At 40.8% G+C, this 18,618-nt stretch overlaps 2 long non-coding RNA genes across 2 annotated transcripts; both read right to left on the minus strand.

Annotated features, from left to right (window-relative positions):
* Positions 1 to 1,337: 1,337 nt before the first annotated feature.
* LOC130429428 (uncharacterized) lies at positions 1,338 to 1,817 on the minus strand. Its single transcript, XR_008907605.1, has 3 exons — positions 1,772 to 1,817; positions 1,647 to 1,695; positions 1,338 to 1,475 (listed from the first exon to the last, which is right to left on the minus strand). It is a non-coding gene; the product is annotated as an uncharacterized LOC130429428 (long non-coding RNA).
* Positions 1,818 to 7,167: 5,350 nt separating this feature from the next.
* On the minus strand, positions 7,168 to 18,409 carry LOC130429427 (uncharacterized). The gene is made up of 12 exons (XR_008907604.1): positions 18,300 to 18,409; positions 17,809 to 17,940; positions 17,652 to 17,720; positions 17,483 to 17,574; positions 17,227 to 17,353; positions 16,327 to 16,447; positions 14,546 to 14,619; positions 13,840 to 13,974; positions 9,084 to 9,286; positions 8,119 to 8,989; positions 7,873 to 8,030; positions 7,168 to 7,781 (listed from the first exon to the last, which is right to left on the minus strand). It is a non-coding gene; the product is annotated as an uncharacterized LOC130429427 (long non-coding RNA).
* Positions 18,410 to 18,618: the final 209 nt, after the last annotated feature.

Here is an 18,618-nt window from a genome sequence, read left to right on the forward strand (position 1 = left end):
TTTATATAAGTTATTGTTTCTGTTAAGGAATTCGTAAGCACCATTTGAAGAATCAGATGGAGACAACGCTGGAGACGACGCTTGAGTCTTCCCATCGCAGGTAGGTGTTTTGTGGTTATTGTTATGTTATTTTATTAAGTTATGCCAAAAATTCAGAATCAAATGCATAATTTGTGGATTAGTGTTTTGTGTGAAAAAAAAAGTAACTGCAATTTACATTAAGTTAACCTCAAGTTAAGATTTTTGTCTACTCGTTAAATTAAGCAACTTAAACTAGCACCGTAGTTGAATCAAGTGAGTCGGAGGCAAATGGACATTTAAAACATAAGGTGGAACATTTATTGAACATAATAAAAAACACATTGGAACATCAGAACGATAACAAACAAGTAAAAACATGAAATGGAACTATTTACAGGAAAACCCCTTAAAGGGGTATTGGGGAGGTGAGGCAGGAGCTGGGAAGGTCAGGAACAAAAACAACAAACAACGGGGATAGCAGAACAGGGAACAGGTGGAGCTGGGTAGGGGTGGAGTAGTCGGGGAACTCTGGGGCGGGGGAAACGCGGGTCAGGTGCGGAGCAAAGGATCGCTGGAGCAGGACAGGCACTGAACCAGGCGCTGGAGGGGTATTCTTTGGAAAGCTTGTAAGGTGACTCTGCCGGGGACCATCTAATTCTCAGAGGCGTCAGGACAATGGCTGCCTGCCTCATAGGCTTGGCCATGGACGGCTGGGCCTTAGATGGGTCGCAATCGGATGAGTTCTGCGTGAAAAAAGAGAGACAAAGGTTAGCAATAGGCAGGAGACATGACTGTGACAGGAGACAAACCTATCTCTTCCGAATCCACCGAGGACACTCCCAACTCCTGGTAGACCTCCCAACTCCGCTTCATCCTCAGTTGTGGTCTGTGAGGTGAGCGGAGACGCATTGTCACTTCGCTTTCGCTTGCAAGGCCTCTTGCCGGCCTTGCCGATGGGCTCGTCCGGCACGTCAGGCCCCTCTCCGGCACCTTCTCGAAGAGCTGCCTGTGCTCCCATGCCTCCTTGGTATTTAGGTTACACGCGTAGAACTTGTCCGCAGTCCTTGTGTCGTGACACATGAAACGGGACAGTTTTGATCGGTCCTCAACGGTGCCATTGTTCCTGGCCTGTAGAGAGAGAGACGAAAAGAGTATTTAGACACAATATCCACACCAAAAAGGACAAAATCTCAAACTTACATGAGTGGCGATGCCCGACTGGAGGTCTGTGAATGTGGGGTATTTTGGAAGCCCCATCTCCTTCCAAGCTGCCTGGAAGTGGCTGTTCAGATTTTTGCACGGATTTGTACTAATGTAAAAAAAACTAGCTTGGCCTCGACCCCGCCCACCAATTCCTTCCTCATCGCCAGGAACCGCTCGAACCAGCTGTACTCCTCTGCGCAGAGTGCAATTTGTGCCGGTCCGAAGGCCTGGTTGGTCTTCTGCAAGTTGACCTGCGAACAAAACCCAAGAAAACGTCTCAGAAATGAGCAAGAGGCAGATCACTTACATTGATGAGGTAAGTATTTGATGTCTTGGTCGCGTTCCTGACCTCATCTATGGTCATGTTTTGGAATACCCCGCAGCGGTGACCATAGATTGAGGCCAGGAACGCTGTCAAATACCCATAAAATCGGAACTGGGTCTTCTGCGCCTTGGTATTTTCCAGCTCATCTGGAGGAACACAAAATAACAGGAGCTTTAGTAAAGGATAGTGAACTGTAACTAACCACTGAAGACATCGACTTACCGATAATTTGGGGAATTTTCTGTCTGGCCTCCTCCCTGCACTTCTTCAAGAGGGCCTTGGAGATGAGCTGCCCGTATTTGGCCCGCTTCACCGTCATTTGGTGCAAAGTGACCGGGCGCTTCATGCACCGCAGCATCATCCTCACTTCCCTTCTGATCGAGAGCAAGACCCTCTTGGAGAGGCGGCAGCTCGGAGGGGGTGTTGCGGCCACATAGTCCATAAACTGTGCTATGTTCTTCAAGTAATGATTGATTGTAGTCTCCCGAATCGCCATGGTTCTGAGAGTCTTTACCCATCTGCAGACAGATAGACAAAAAAAATAAACAGAGACAGAACGACAGTCAGTGGGGAAACGCAAAACACTGTTTTGTCACAAAAAGCTCGTGCAACTGGTCTTGCCTTCGCATCCTCTCCGTATCATTGAGGAGGTCCAGAGTCTGGAGCTTGCCCCCTCCCTGGGCCATGTACGCAACAAATCGCTTGATGCGATACACCTTGCTGGCGACATTGTCCTGCAGCTTAGTGGAGGGGTCGGGGCCCTCCTGGTGGGCCCTGTATTGCTCCATCAGTGTGTCTGGAAAGAGAGACAGCAAAAAAGAGACAGGTTAACTCACAAAAGACACACAAAACAGCACATAACCTTCAAGGGGCCACAGGCGGAGAGTCACACTCAGTCAAGACCGCGACGTGGTCCGGGAACTGGGGAAGCCCATGCTCCCCAGGCGTCGCAGAGGACTTGCTGGTTGACACCTTGGAGGAGGAATGCTGAGGCGGCACTGCATCTTCCTCCACGTTGTCTTCCTCGATCGCAAATGAGGAGTTGCTTCGCCTGACGCCTGAAGTCCGAAGGCCTTCGGTGTGAGCGGCGTTGCATAATGCGGAAGAGCCTGGAAAGCTCCTTCAGGGTGGACGTGAGGGTGTCCACCTGGGAGTTGAGCTGGGCCACGGTTTCCCTCGCCATGACGCAAGCTCTTTTTGGACACCCACTCTCCTCTGTCTCTTCCTGCTCCTCCGAACCCTCCTCTTCAGCTTGGTCCAGAGCAACCTCTCCCTCCTCATCTTCCATGAGGTCCAGCGTCGACACCATTGGCACTTGCAGGTCTGAGGCCCGCAGTGCAGCCAATTGCTTTAGACAAAGAAGCCTCTTCATCTAACTAACGTGCTGCCTGCGCGTTGCCACCGTCAGCTCAGTGTGGGCCTTCAGATGCCGGTCCAGCCTTGCCGACTCTTTATTGCAGCCCTGACCCTGCCGGACTGCAGTGCCAGGAGCAGCCTCCACTCTTCCATGTTTTTGACCCCATGCGACACCCAGAGGTGTTGGCTCAGCTGGGCGTAATCCCGCTTGCAAATGGTACACGTGTTGATCGGTATGTTGAAGAAATGGGGGAAAAGAGAAGTGGGAATTAGGGTTTTTTTTATGCCCCAGGCATTGGAAAGGAGGGAGTCGCTCACCTCCGAAGTTTGTGGATTACGCGCAATTTCCATGCAGTTTATGGATTGCTCACCTCCGACATTTCTGGACTATGCAGATTTTCCACGCCGCATGTGGACTTTTACAGCCAATGGATGCAAAATGAATCAATTGCAGACTAAATATACTCAATAAAAAGATATTATTAATGAATAAAGATTAATTCAATAATCACTGTGGTTCATTTGTCTACAATGCATACAATACATGCAAAAACCACAAACCTATTGCTGTGTGCAGAGGTCAAAATGATCTCACATGTACGTAAAGCCTACAGCAGAATGACATGAACATGTCACATGACAACACATGACAGAATATGTTTTTGCTATCTCACTTTTCTCTTTTAACAGCATCTGGTTTTTGCCCAAATTTCCACAAAAGCCACAAAAATATGAATGCGCATAAACTGCATGCAGGTTTTTCGTAGGAAAGCCGTAGGAAGCCGTTTTTTTCGCTTACTATGTATGCGAGGGGCGTGCGACAACATACCGAAAGCGCATTCTCGTGCACCACATGGTTTAGCCTTTGCATGCGTCCTAGGGTACACGAGAGGAGAATCCGGCCTATGGTAGAAACTCGGATTCAGGAGGAACAGTGTGGTTTCTGTCCCGGTCGTGGAACACTGGACCAGCTCTGTACCCTCTCCAGGGTGCTGGAGGGTTCATGGGAGTTTGCCCAACCAATCCACATGTGTTTTGTGGATTTGGAGAAGGCATTCGACTGTGTCCCTCGCGGCATCTTGTGGAGGGTGCTCCGGGAGTATGGGATTCGGGACCCTTTGCTAAGGGCCATCCAGTCCCTGTACGACCGGAGCAGGAGCTTGGTTCGCATTGCCGGCAGTAAATCAGACTTGGTCCCGGTGCATGTTGGACTCCGGCAGGGCAACCCTTTGTCTCCGGTTATGTTCATAATTTTTATGGACAGAATTTCTAGGCGCAGCCAGGGGCCGGAGGGCGTCGGGTTTGAGGACCACACAATTTCATCTCTGCTCTTTGCGGATGATGTCGTCGTGCTGGCCCCATCAGACCAGGACCTCCAGTATGCACTGGGACGGTTTGCAGCTGAGTGTGAAGCGGCTGGGATGAGAATCAGCACCTCCAAATCTGAGGCCATGGTTCTCAGTATCTGGGGGTCTTGTTCACGAGTGAGGGAAGGATGGAACGGGAGATTGACAGACGGATCGGGGCAGCTTCTGCAGTAATGCAGTCGCTGTACCGGTCTGTCGTGGTGAAGAAGGAGCTGAGCCGCAAAGCGAAGCTCTCGATTTACCGGTCAATCTACGTTCCTACTCTCACCTATGGTCATGAGCTGTGGGTCATGACCGAAAGGACAAGATCCCGGATACAGGCGGCCGAAATGAGCTTTCTCCGCAGGGTGGCCGGGCGATCCCTTAGAGATAGGGTGAGAAGCTCGGTCACTCGGGAGGAGCTCAGAGTAGATCCGCTGCTCCTCCACATCGAGAGGGGCCAGCTGAGGTGGCTCGGGCATCTTTTCCGGATGCCCCCTGGACGCCTTCCCGGTAAGGTGTCCCGGGCATGTCCCACCAGGAGAAGACCCCGGGGAAGACCTAGGACACGCTGGAGGGACTATGTCTCCCGGCTGGCCTGGGAACGCCTCGGTGTCCCCCCGGAAGAGCTGGAGAAAGTGTATAGGGAGAGGGAAGTCTGGGCATCCCTGCTTAGACTGCTGCCCCCGCGACCCGGCCCCGGATAAGCGGTAGAAAATGGATGGATGGATGGAATTTATAATACATTGGTGATTTTTTTTGTCAAAGGGAATTTTTCCCAATTTTATCAAACCAAGTGAGTGTATGAGCCTCAGTTTAAGACCAAATAACATATACATGAATAACAACACACAAATACAATAAGAGAGCACAAAACTGTCTACTGAACAAAGATTCTTAGCTCATGTTATGTGTTCTTTGTGTTATTAAAGCAAAACTGTATGCAATCCTGGAAATGACAGCACATTGAACATTAAACAATAAAGCTTAAATAATGAAATAAACTTTGTGAGAATAGAATAGTCTATATGTGTTTAAACCAAGAGTTTGAGTTGCAGCAGTGGGTCATTTAGCAGCTATTAAGACACATCTGCAGCTGTTAGCGGTCATTTCTCAGTTGTGAATCTGGGCTATTAAGATTTTAAGCAAAACAAAAGACGTGCCCTAATAGTAATCATAGTAACCATAGTTTTTTTTTATTTTAACTGTAGTAAAACCATGTTTCCTCAATTTCATCTGAAGTAAAACAATTGTAAATTTCCGTAAGGGGTGTGTAGACATTACAAACATAACAAACAAATACAAGAACACGGCACACAATTGTCTATTAAATAAAGATTCTTAGCTCATGTTATGTGTTCTTTGTGTTATTAAAGCAAAACTGTATGCAATCCTGGAAATGACAGCACATTGAACATTAAACAATAAAGCTTAAATAATGAAATAAACTTTGTGAGAATAGAATAGTCTATATGTGTTTAAACCAAGAGTTTGAGTTGCAGCAGTGGGTCATTTAGCAGCTATTAAGACACATCTGCAGCTGTTAGCGGTCATTTCTCAGTTGTGAATCTGGACTATTAAGATTTTAAGCAAAACAAAAGACGTGCCCTAATAGTAATCATAGTAACCATAGTTTTTTTTTATTTTAACTGTAGTAAAACCATGTTTCCTCAATTTCATCTGAAGTAAAACAATTGTAAATTTCCGTAAGGGGTGTGTAGACATTACAAACATAACAAACAAATACAAGAACACGGCACACAATTGTCTATTAAATAAAGATTCTTAGCTCATGTTATGTGTTCTTTGTGTTATTTTATTTTTGTAATTGAATAAAACAAATGATTCTTACTGTATTTACATAAATACTCACATTTTTTATAAATTTTCCTGCTGTTGCATTGTTTGTTCAAATCTAAAGTTTCATTTGTGATCTTAAATCTTTTGCATTTTAAAAATACGTCTTATTTCTCTTTGTCATTAATTTTATGTAAAGCAATGATGAGACATCATCCGCCTCATAGGGACCTTCTACACATTTCATGATACATTCATGGCAACTGGTTAAAGACTATATTAAGAAAAAACATCTTACTTTCATTTTATGTTTCAGAGCATGTTGATTCATGTATTATTTAACAATTTCGTAAACATTTTGTTCCTTAGATGTAAAATGTATACTATTACTGTGTCTTCTTCAATCACGCATTATCCAGTTCAATAGCTTTTAAAATAAATGAATGGGGGCTTTAAAACGGGTTTGGAACTTTTTATTTCACCCATACGATCTCAATCCAACACTTTAATTCAATATCATATATCATCCCTTGGTCATAGGTTTGCTTTTGATATTGCCTGTCTGACTGCTTTGAGGATGTGAGCGGAACATACATGTGTGTGTGTGAGGTCCATATCTGCATGGTGCCCGTCTTATAAGGCCTATAGCCTTTGTTAAAATCAGAGAAGTACATGAACTTCTATATCTATCTTAAATGTATGCTTTTACATAATAAAAAATGTAATATATTTAGAAACTTTAAATGTAGTTTTTAATATAAGAAATCTGTTATTTAAAGAAAACTCAGTAATATACTTTGGAAAACCACCATATGCCATGTGCCCCTATGTCAACATTCTCTGCACCATGGTGGTCCCCCCTTACTTTGAAAAACAATTAAAGTAGTCTTGCTTGCAAAAATTGTAGTTATAAGTGGTAAATAAATCCTGCATTTACCTTTTTACCCATCTCCTTTGTTGCTTCACATACACTACCCACACTAAATACATGGAACATGTAAAAAGTTCATGCTACAGTGATATTGTATCATGAAAGTATGACATTTAGGTAGAAGCGTGGAATGGCAATTTCTTCATCTCTGCCAATTTATTGAAACAAAAGTTAACAATAGTGCAGGGTATACCACAACAGAAAATTTAAATAACTTATGTGTCCTTGAGCATGAATTATAACTTGACAATGACGTCTCATGATGCTCACAACTCGATGTTCTTGAAGGGCTTTCCTCAGGTCATTGAGGTTCTGGGGTATAATGTTACGACCCTCTACATGACAACTGATCTCAGAGGCTTTCTATAAGTGCAGGCCACTCCATTTGAGGTACCGCTGCCTCCAGCAGCCGTTCCATGATCATGCAACCTCAATGAGCTGGGGCAAGGTCATCCATGAAGATGAAATCAGGCCTGTGTTGCTCATGCAGAGGCACAATGACTGGATTAATATTCAAGTAGTATTGTCACAGTACCATTCACAAGGTGTAGGGCAGTTTTGTATTGACTCAACACACCTGCCTAGACTGTAATGCCTTCACCTCCAAAGGCTTCTCTAATCATCTTGTTAGTACTTATTGCATATGAAGAGCTCTTTTCCAAAACGCGATAAACGCCAAATAAATAAAAAAATGAGTTTGTCATGCGATTTTGCTGTGTACTGAACCTATTCACTGCTCTATCAATGTTTCATGCCATGTTTTCATTCGCTGTGCTTGAGGTCCGTGTGGTACTGGAGAAATCTGCATCAAGAATGACAATCGTTTAAAGTCATGACACTCATTTAAGACCAATGAAGTGTCCATATATAAAAAAATCTCAAATCATACTAACCTTTTTGTGATCTTGAGGTAGTTTAGCTGAGTCTGATTGGTCAACTTGGCCTCAGTGAGCTCACGCAGAAACAGCTTTGATTTCTCCCTGTTCCTCACAAACAACAGGGACGGTTGTTGTGGGTCCATGAAGTGGAGAAATCTGGAAACGTTTTCTACCTGGAAAGAAAGAAATGCATTTAATATTACCACACGGGTGTGACTTTTTGCAATGTTACAAAGAAACACTTCCAAATGATAATCTCACCTCCTGCTTGAAATTTTCATTCTGGAGCAAGATATCACGTATTGAACAAAACAATACCGAACATGAAAATTAAATATCATCATCCGGAGGGGAAAAAATTGAAGTTTGCTGGCCAAAGTGTCCATAGTTCTGCATGCTAAATTCATAAACGCTTGCATTGTTCATCAGGAGACGAAAAAATGTAGATTGCTGGCCAAAGTGTCCATAGTTTTGCATGGTTATTCGTAAACAGTGTGTTTTGCCGGTGTGGTGTTCCAGAAGTCGTGGTCTATTCCCAGTTGAGATCTAGACCCTCTCCCCTGTAGGACTTCTTCTTGTCTCCGTAATCGTAGCAGAGTGCTTCATTTGGCGGGATCTTTCGGATTGCCAGAAACAAGATAATGTCCTCCTCCTTCCCATCCTCCTGAACTGTTAACAGCTTGGGACGTATATTGGCATGCTTCCCATAGTGGCAAATGCGGTGACAGAATGGCTGCCTGTCGGTGTGGCATTCGCAGCTGCTGGAGTCTATGCACATCGGCTCGCCCTTCCTGTTTGTGTAGAAGAACAAGCCTCCAGATTGACCCTTGCCAGTTTGGATGTTCTAGTCCTCACTTGCCGTGACTACACGTCCGTGATAGTCCCAAATGACCTCTCCGATCTGGAAAGAACGTTTTGTGACAACATCCTTATCAGTCAGTTTCAGGCCTTTCCACTTCTGTGAGATGGTGAGCTTCCGGATGTGCGTGCAGTCCATAACAGCACGAACGGGTCCCGGCGCCTTCCAGTCACTGACGATGTGGGCGTAGGAAGGGGTGTTGCTTTTCCAGCCCTAACTCGAAATCCATCTAATGACTCTTTTTTTATTTTGGAAGTCGCCAGCCTAAGTGTGCTGCAGAAAAAACGAAAAATGTTGTTACGTGTAGTGTACTTTACTATCTTCAGTATCATACACCGCGGTGTAAGACTTTTTACAAAATACTTACAGATGACAGATTGCACTCGCAGTCTCATCTGTGCTTTAATCCAGCGCTTATAGAGTTGCCTCTGGAATGTCACAGACGCCACTGAGCGCAGACACCTGTTTGGAACTTCCCCGTCCAATGTCACTGGATGAGCGAGGAGCAGCGTGTCGTACGCTTTCTGCACTTCGATCTTCTCCTCGATGGCATGTGTGGTCTCCGTCTCACTGCCGGAAGAAATGGTGGATGAAGCTTTTCCAGACTGTTCTTCTGGTTCAGCTCTAATAAAAACAATAGACATATACAGTTGAAAGAAAAAGTATGTGAACCCTTTGGGCTTACTTGGATTTCTTCATAAATTGGTCATAAAATGTGTTCTGATCTTCATCTAAGTCACAACAATAGAGAAACACAGTCTGCTTAAACTAATACCGCACAAACATTATACGTTTTCATGTTTTTATTGAACACAACATGTAAACATTCATAGTGCAGGGTGGAAAAAGAATGTGAACCTTTGGGTTTAATAACTGGTTGACCCTCCTTTGGCAGCAATAACCTCAAGCAAACGTTTCCTATAGTTGCAGATCAGACCTGCACAACGGTCAGGAGAAATTTTGGACCATTCCTCTTTACAAAAGTGTTTCAGTTCAGCAATATTCTTGCGATGTCTGGTGTGAATCGCTCTCTTGAGGTCATGCCACAGCATCTCAATCGGGTTGAGGTCAGGACTCTGACTGGGCCACTCCAGAAGGCATATTTTCTTCTGTTGAAACCATTCTGTTGTTGATTTACTTCTATGTTTTGGGTCGTTGTCCTGTTGCATCGTCCATCCTCTGTTAAGCTTCAGTTGGTGGACAGATGGTCTTAAGTTTTCTTGCAAAATGTCTTGAAAAACTTTGGAATTCATTTTTCCATCGATGACAGTAATCCGTCCAGGGCCTGAGGCAGTAAAGCAGCCCCAAACCATGATGCCCCCTCCACCATATTTCACAGTTGGGATGAGGTTTTCATGTTGGTGTGCTGTGACTTTTGTTCTCCACACATAGCGTTGTGTGTTCTTTCCAAACAACTCAATTTTGGTTTCATCTGTCCACAGAATGTTTTGCCAGTAGTGCTGTGGAACATCCAGGTGCTCTTTTGCAAACTTCAAACGTGCTGCAATGTTTTTTTTTTGGACAGCAGTGGCTTCCTCCGTGGTGTCCTCCCATGAAGTCCATTCTTGTTTAATGTTTTCCTTATTGTAGATTTGTCAACAACAATTTTTAATTGGACAGGCCTGTTCTAATGAACACATCCAATCTCATCACATTGATTGGACCCCAGGTTGGCTGACTCCTGGCTCAAATTAGCTCTTGGAGAAGTCATTAGCCTAGGGTTTCACATACTTTTTCCACCCTATGAATGTTTACATGTTGTGTTCAATAAAAAGATGAAAACGTATAATGTTTGTGCGGTATTAGTTTAAGCAGACTGTGTTTCTCTATTGGTGTGACTTAGATGAAGATCAGAACACATTTTATGACCAATTTATGAAGAAATCCAAGTAAGCCCAAAGGGTTCACATACTTTTTCTTTCAACTGTACACCATGTAATCAATACAGTCACAACTATGGTATATAAATATTTCAGACCCATTCCACAAATCTAATGCACATAAAAAAACATTTATCATCTTTTACATAAATTAGCTTATGAAAAACTAGTACAAAACTTTGAACAAGCGTTTATTGGAACTCCATGGAGCAAGTCACACATCACTTGCTGACAGGATATTTTTCAATTATTATTATTATAACACTTGCCATTCAATGATAACAACGTTGTCTCTATTGTGAATAATTTTGATCATATCCTGTATAATATGGGGATTGTTATTCACCCCGGTTATGAAGAAGTATTCATAGGAATGTTTGTAACATAGTTGTGTTAGAACATCAGAAATCATACTAACTTAGATCAAGATTGTTTGAATGATAGAATCAATATACTTCTGCATGATGGAAATTATAGAATCAATATATGTGAATTTATGCAGTAATTGCTTTCATAAAACATTTTAATTATTTTCAGCAATACAAAATCCAGTGATGTTATAAAGGCCTGACCCAATTAAGTCAAACTTATGATGCATTATAGCACAATTTATTTTTAAAACAATGAGTCAAGGTTGAAATTCCACCATTAGACCACAAACCTTGATGCCTAGAAATAATGGTGGCAGGCAAGGACAGTTGGATATAAAAAATAAGAGATAGCTGGAATATACCTGATTGGTTTCGAAAGGAAACACCTCTGAGTAGTTTCACTATAACTAGAGGTTGGAAAACACCCGATTTTCAGATGCTTTTGGGAAACATCTCACTTTGTTTGACTTGAACAAATAAAGTAAAATCTTTGATACCTGGACCTTCTTTGTCTGAGCAATTTTTGAACTGCAAGATCAGCATTTTTTCCTCATCATCTCTTGCTAGTGTATGTTAACACGACCCACCCACATTAAACAATACCCATCTTGATGTGCATCAACAAAATGCACCTGAACGTTTCCTGGCATCCGATCAAAACCTCAAACATAATACAGCACCCAGGTCAACATTACAATTTTTACAGAGATAAAAAATGTCACAATTTTAGATGAAACAAACATTTCTGTACTAAAATGGTCTCAAAAAACACTTTCCCTTCAAAAGTAGATGAAAAGTAAAAGACATGAGAACTTTAGATCAACCCCAATAAAACATTTTTATCAATATTAAGATGCACACAAGGTAAAACTTTCCAAGTCACATAACTACAAAAAGTGAACAGCAGCAAACAATAACTTATTAAACCTCACAACGCTTCAAAAGGAACTTCACTCGTTTCACCAGCAACTTTGCTTAGTTCAACGATGTTATTGTTGCGGACTTTGATTTTAAATTGCGAAGTAACCATGAGGTGCTCTTCCAAATCCTGATGGTCAACAAGCAGGTGAAGTAGGTTTTCTTTCGTCAAGTACCTCTTCATTACAGACTTAGACAAAGTCATATCTTCACTGTATCCTGTCACGTTCACCCGTGTTGTTACAGTAGGCTGGAAAGTCTCAGTGTTTTGAAGTTTGTTACACCTCTCGCATCTCTGAAATCGGCTCTTGCCATCAAAACCCTGTTACCAAGCCTGGCATCTGACACACTTATGCGAAATCTTGACCTCTTGAGCCGTACACATCTTAGACACAATGGTAGTGACCTCTTCTTCATCAACCACAAAGTCGATCTCAGGTTTCTAGCCTGCGACAGCAACGATATCTACAATTTGGGTGTTCCATGTGGTCGTCAAGTATGCTTTCCCACCAAATTCTCGGGGGGTCAGGTTTGTCATGCGGCATAACGACACTACTCAAAACAAAACCTCTTCGCTCATAACACCCAAAGAGTCTACTGCTCTACTTAATACTCATAGGGTGTCTTGATAAAACGAATAACACATGGCCTCAGTTTCTGCGACTTTTCGCTTGGACTTTTCAGGAGGCTCTTTGTTTGAAAACGGCAAATAGGACACCACAGATATCTCGGTCGTCTTTCCACACTGCACATCGAATCTGCTGTAATCTGAACCTATAAACACACATTTCAATATGTCACGGATACAGTTACATTCAACAAACAAAAGAACACTTTAACTAAATAAAAAAACAAAATCAATCTTTTCATAATGAAGAAACAACGTACAAGTGCTTCAAACGTAATATCACTCTCGGACACCAAAGGTATCCAAACACATAACCTCATACTTCTCTTACTGCAGACAAGGCATTAGAAAACATGTGTGCGTAAATGCGGTTGTTGCCGAAATGCACGTCTCTATAGCGCACTCTTGAAGATAACTTGACATTCTGGCGATGTAGAAATACACCCATCAATCCACCGTCCAACGTTAACAGCTCATACAGCAATTAAACTTACATTTTTTTGGTTAATATGTGAAAATATTTTTTTTTATTCACACGTTTTGTTACAAATTCAAATGCATTACTTTATTGTCGCCTAATCTTCAACGAATGGCCGTTTAACTCTACAACTTGTTTAGCATACCCATGAAATATAACTACACATACTGCCATCTAGTGGATACATTGAACAACAACCACAATCGATTTATCCATATTTCACAATTCCTTGAAACATCAAACAACTTGTATTACTACATGTTTTCTTCCATATCGTCAGCCTCTTTTGTTTTGAAAGCATTTATCCAAATTTCAGTTTCTTATTGGCCTTTCATACAGTCTTTTACACCTTATTTAACATTTGGAAAGCCATGTCCTATAAGCAAACAAAGTCAAAATAAACACAAAAAATAAATATGTGTATTTGAAAAGGACCTATTTTAGGCTTCATGACATATTGGACATGTGACTGGGCCTAAGATTTAAAACCTCTATCTCTCTCAAAAACCTTCATCCTCTACTGCAAACAAATTATAATACATGTTGTGGTGTACTGAGAATCATTACACAAGTTCTTCCAAAACTAAGAAAATGATTTTTTTTAGGAACATATAGAGGACAACAGAAAATGAGGTTTAATACTACCTACACAATTTTGGAAAAATACCATGGTCAACAGGTGAAAATAACATTTACAAACACCTCAACAAATCTACTCTTTATGTTAAAAAAATATATCCATGATAAATACATATTTTTAATATTTCAGTGTAAAACAGTACATATAATTAAAATACTTATATATTTAATGAATATATAGTGTTTATAATGTTGGTTTTTGTTGTCACCTCTTTCTTTTTTCCCGTCGCACTTGGTTGTTGATTCTTTTTCTGACTTTTTGTTTGCGTTATCCTCTCTCTTGCTGCTCTCTTTTTCTCCAGACCATCTCCCTTCCGTTAAGTCCAGTTCTTCTGGATGTCCCTCTGGATGCACAAGAAGCAAACCAAGCATTCATTATTCCAGGAAGAGATATAACAGACACGATCTGGACAATAAGAGACATTGTAGGAAGCATAAGAAATGACAGTGAAGGCGGAGTGATTTTATGTGTAGATTTTAACAAAGCTTTTGACAGAGTAGAACATCATTACATGGAACAAACAATGAGAAAATTTGGCTTTGAGGAGAGAATTATAAAATGGATAAATTTGCTCTATGGTAATGCAGAAAGTTGCGTAAAAATTAATGGTGCGTATGCGTCACAAAATGCATCATGCATAAAGCATTTTGTGAGGAATGAACGCGCTTTATAACAATGCGCATATGCATCACAGAATGCATCACACACATAAATGGTCCGTGATGCATGCACGCACTGTAATATCAACGCGCATATGCGTCACAAACGCACTGTAATTGAACAAACTATAACTGAACATTAGTTATATTGTTATTTGTAAGTTAACTGCATACTAATTGTCTAATTAGGTATTAATAATTAAAGACTTGAGATCTATTCTAATTCTAATGCTTTTTCATAAAAAGGACACAAACCCATGTGTTCGGGCCCACACATCCAACAGGAGACTCTTCTCCACAAAAGGAGCAGTGATCTTTGGGGTTGAATACTGTAATTAGAAATTATAATCAGAAATCAGTGTTATATTTTAACAGCTCAAATTTCTGACAGAAAGGCAGACAGATACTCAGACAGACAGTTATCCTATCAATATGTGGTTTTATGTCTATACTTTGCGCATTTGTAACCAATGTAGTGCATGAGAAACATCAGACATGCAATCCTTATATTTCTTAAATTGCTTGCTGGTTGTAGTGCTAATCACCAAGGGTCTTGGGGGTCCCCCAAACTGCTATGTAGACCCAGATGCTAAACCAAAGAAATTCATACAGATTTTGAACAACTTGAAGGTGAGTAAATGATGTCAGAATTTCTTGTTTTTGTGTGAAGTATCCCATTGAAAATGAATATAGATGGTCATCCCTGAGAATTTTTTGTTACACATCCAAAAGAAATGTAAGCTATTGGGATTGGGACCTCAAAAGTACTTGATTTCCAATTGATTAAATTTCCAAGAATTGAAAAGGGTTTATCTGAGCTTGAGTTAAGGTTTCATTTGGAAATGTTTTTGATTCTAGCAATAACAGATCTATGAACCAAAAAGCAAATGTATTTACAATAGTGACTCCTAGTTTCTGATCCGTTGTCTGAATAATGGGGCTGATTTGTATCCGTTGATCCGAATACAATAGTGTTTCAGTTTGATGATTAGACCCATGGTAATAAGCATAAATATTAGTCGTGGATATAGATTAATTTTTTTTGATTAATCTAGATTAAAATGGCTCATTTGAATTCTGCCTAATACATTCAGAATATGTGTGCTACCCAAATAATGACAAAGTAAGTCTCTGAGAACGGATTTCTCAAGCCAGGTGGCGCATTAGACCAGAGACTCATCTCCTGTTTCCAAAATGCATCACAAACTGCTTGAGAAAGCTGTTCTACTATGATAATTGGTGATGAAGAAAATGATGTTCAATAAAATGTACTTGTGTTTACTTCCGCATTAGCTAAGGGATGCTTTGCGTTTAGGTGGTACTTGAGACTGGAAGAGCTCCTACAGTAAACCAATTCCGCATTGCACAAGGTGCAAACAACCTTAGTCTTGTCGATGTTTCCATTGGGAAGCTTCTAAAAAATAAATTTTCCCTGAAGCAAACCCGGCGGCTTCAAAGCTGCATCCATGTTAGCACGTCACGTTTGATGTGGTAATTTCACAGTAACGTTATGTTGTGTTCAGACCAAACGCGAATGGCGCCTCAAGCGCGAGTGATTTACATGTTAAGTCAATGCAAAGACGCGATAGACCTACTTATGGCGCAAATAACGCGAATTGTGCGAATGATGAGGCGGCGCGAATTGCGAGAGTTAAAAAATCTTGTTCTCACCCCCTACAGTGCAGTTAAGCTGGTATACATCCGCGCTAAAATATCAAGGTGAAATTCATCATAGCTTGCGTTGTATAGACCCAGCTCCCAACCCAACTTTGAGAATAGATTAACGGCAACATTTTTTTTATCGCGCGATAAGAGTCTCACGTTAACGCAGCACATTAACGCCGATAACGGCCCACCAATAATAAATATATAAACTGTATGTGCGCAGTACAATCGCAAAGCCAACTTAATAATGATCACTATAAATCGCTTTGAAGGATGCTTGGTTTGTCATGCCCATACTTGTGTACATATGTAATAACAATCACAATGTTTGATCAGTGCAACATTCAATATTGTGATCCTTCAATAGATACCCGATACTTCTAGGATTGTTACAGCCATCTCTTTACGCAGCTCTGACAAGAGGTCCATTCTAGAATGTATCACGATTTCTGATGGTGTCACTGGAAAAGCCTCCACTACCTCCTTAACCATCTGTTGTGAATGATAAATAGCATATGTTAAACTTGCAAAATACTAAAGTCATAGCAGAATAAGAAATTGAAATAGTACACTATTGAGGTTAATGTAAAAATGAGTGTTGTTAAAAGGTAATTCAAATGTTATAGTTGTCATGAAACTCAGTGTGAGACATGGCGTGAGAACCCAAGTGCAGGCAGACACAGACGGTATTGATGTAGACAAAGATATTTATTAAATAAACAATAAGACAAAACAAAGACCCACGATGGGGTAAAAACAAGACAGGACTATAAATATAAACTTTAACAATAAACGAGGACACTGACTAAACTAAGACTACAAAACAAACACTGGTACAAACACTAAACTGACACTTACTACAACTGGGGGAAACAGGAACCAGAACAAGTACAGCGGTACACGAACAAGAACAGCAACAGGTACAGACTGCAACATCAAACAATGCAAACAGCAGACAGCAGACAGCAGACAGCAGACAGCAGACAGCAGACAGCAGACAGCAGACAGCAGACAGCAAACAGCAAACAGCAAGAAGCAACAAGTAATGCACGAGCAACGAGACAAAGAAACATGAGGACTCTTTATAGGGAAGGTAATTAACAGAAACTAGGAAACAGGAGGGTAGGAATGATCACGCGACTCGGGGAGAGTATGGAAGACCGTCATTGTCAAAAACATCTCTCCCCACATAAAACCATCAGGCAATGCCATGGCTCCACTTGAGACAAGAATAAAACATGACATGATAGTGGAACCATGACAATAGTCACCTGCATAACATATACTCCACAGCTGCAACCATCTTCCTGTAGACTGTGGTTCAAGACACCATGAGTCTATGGCACATCCACCTAGACTGTTTTACCATGATATATCTGCCACATTTTGAAGTATCTTCTGCACGTGTTAGAATTGTATATTATTGAATTTAGAACCGGTTAATATTACAAAACTGTCAAGTTAATTGTTAATAACCCTGCATTAATATGTACTGCATGATTATAAAAAAATTCAATAATACAATACCTGAATCTTGCGGCGGCAATTTTAGATTCTTTCACTTCATCTCTTCCTTGGGGATCCACTACAAACACTTTCTGCATTGTCCTGTTGAGATACTATTACAAACATATAGTTTTGTTAGCTTTCGATGTCTGTAAGTTATGAACTATGGTTTGGCAATGGTTTTAATCACCAGAAATTTCCAGTGGTTATGTTGTACTTGCATGAATCCAATTATGGCCTCATAGTTTTGTAAGTTGACCTGCAAAAAAGTTTAAATATTACACATTACTTGAATTTCTCATTCCGACCTTTTCGATTTGCATTGAATAGTATCTGTGAAGTCTTACCTTTCGGAATCTGTGTTTAGACATTGCAGCCCTCTTATCAAACACAACAATACCAGCGGAGTAGTGGTTGAACAAAAATATTTTTCTTCCATGTTTTGAATTAAACAGTTTTTGGATGTAGCCTTCAATAATCTGCAAACATTAGAGAAAATTCTATTCATGAATTTAAATTGGTACTAATTACAATAAATAAACAATTATTTGTCAAATATATCTTTGCTTACTAGACTATAAGTAATTTGGGGTGAAATTCCAAGAACTTTAATAACTGTTTAGCATTTTGTTAAAAGTTTTAGTTATTACTATAAAATACACTCACACTCAAAGTCTACAAATAGCATGCTGCATCCTTTTACATAAAACTGTAACACTACAGTTTTGAAAATACATACTCAAATGTATGTTTGGAATACCATAATTAACTCTGGTGGCTGAAATACTTATCTATCTGGGGGATAAATCCCTGATAACAAATATAGACAAATAATTACCTTCTCGTTCAACCAGTTGTGTGGTTTCAGGATTTTGAACTCTGTTAGGCGCAATGTATATGTAACATTCTGGTCAATTGACCGAATTACTGCTACAATACTTTTACTGCCTTTGGAACTCCAACAAGCCTTAAGAACAGAGACACAGACACAGAGAGGTGCACATGTGTGTGCACACACACAAACACACACACACACACACACACACACAAATTAGATCCGTATTTATTTGTAATGCAGAGATTTAATCAAGTTGTTTTGTTTACAAAAGTCCTGATCAGGTTGTTTGAATTTTTGAACCTTTGGGAATAAACCCAAA

The sequence above is a fragment of the Triplophysa dalaica genome, chromosome 10 (assembly GCF_015846415.1).
Source record: "Triplophysa dalaica isolate WHDGS20190420 chromosome 10, ASM1584641v1, whole genome shotgun sequence".
Classification (NCBI taxonomy): Eukaryota; Metazoa; Chordata; class Actinopteri; order Cypriniformes; family Nemacheilidae; genus Triplophysa; species Triplophysa dalaica.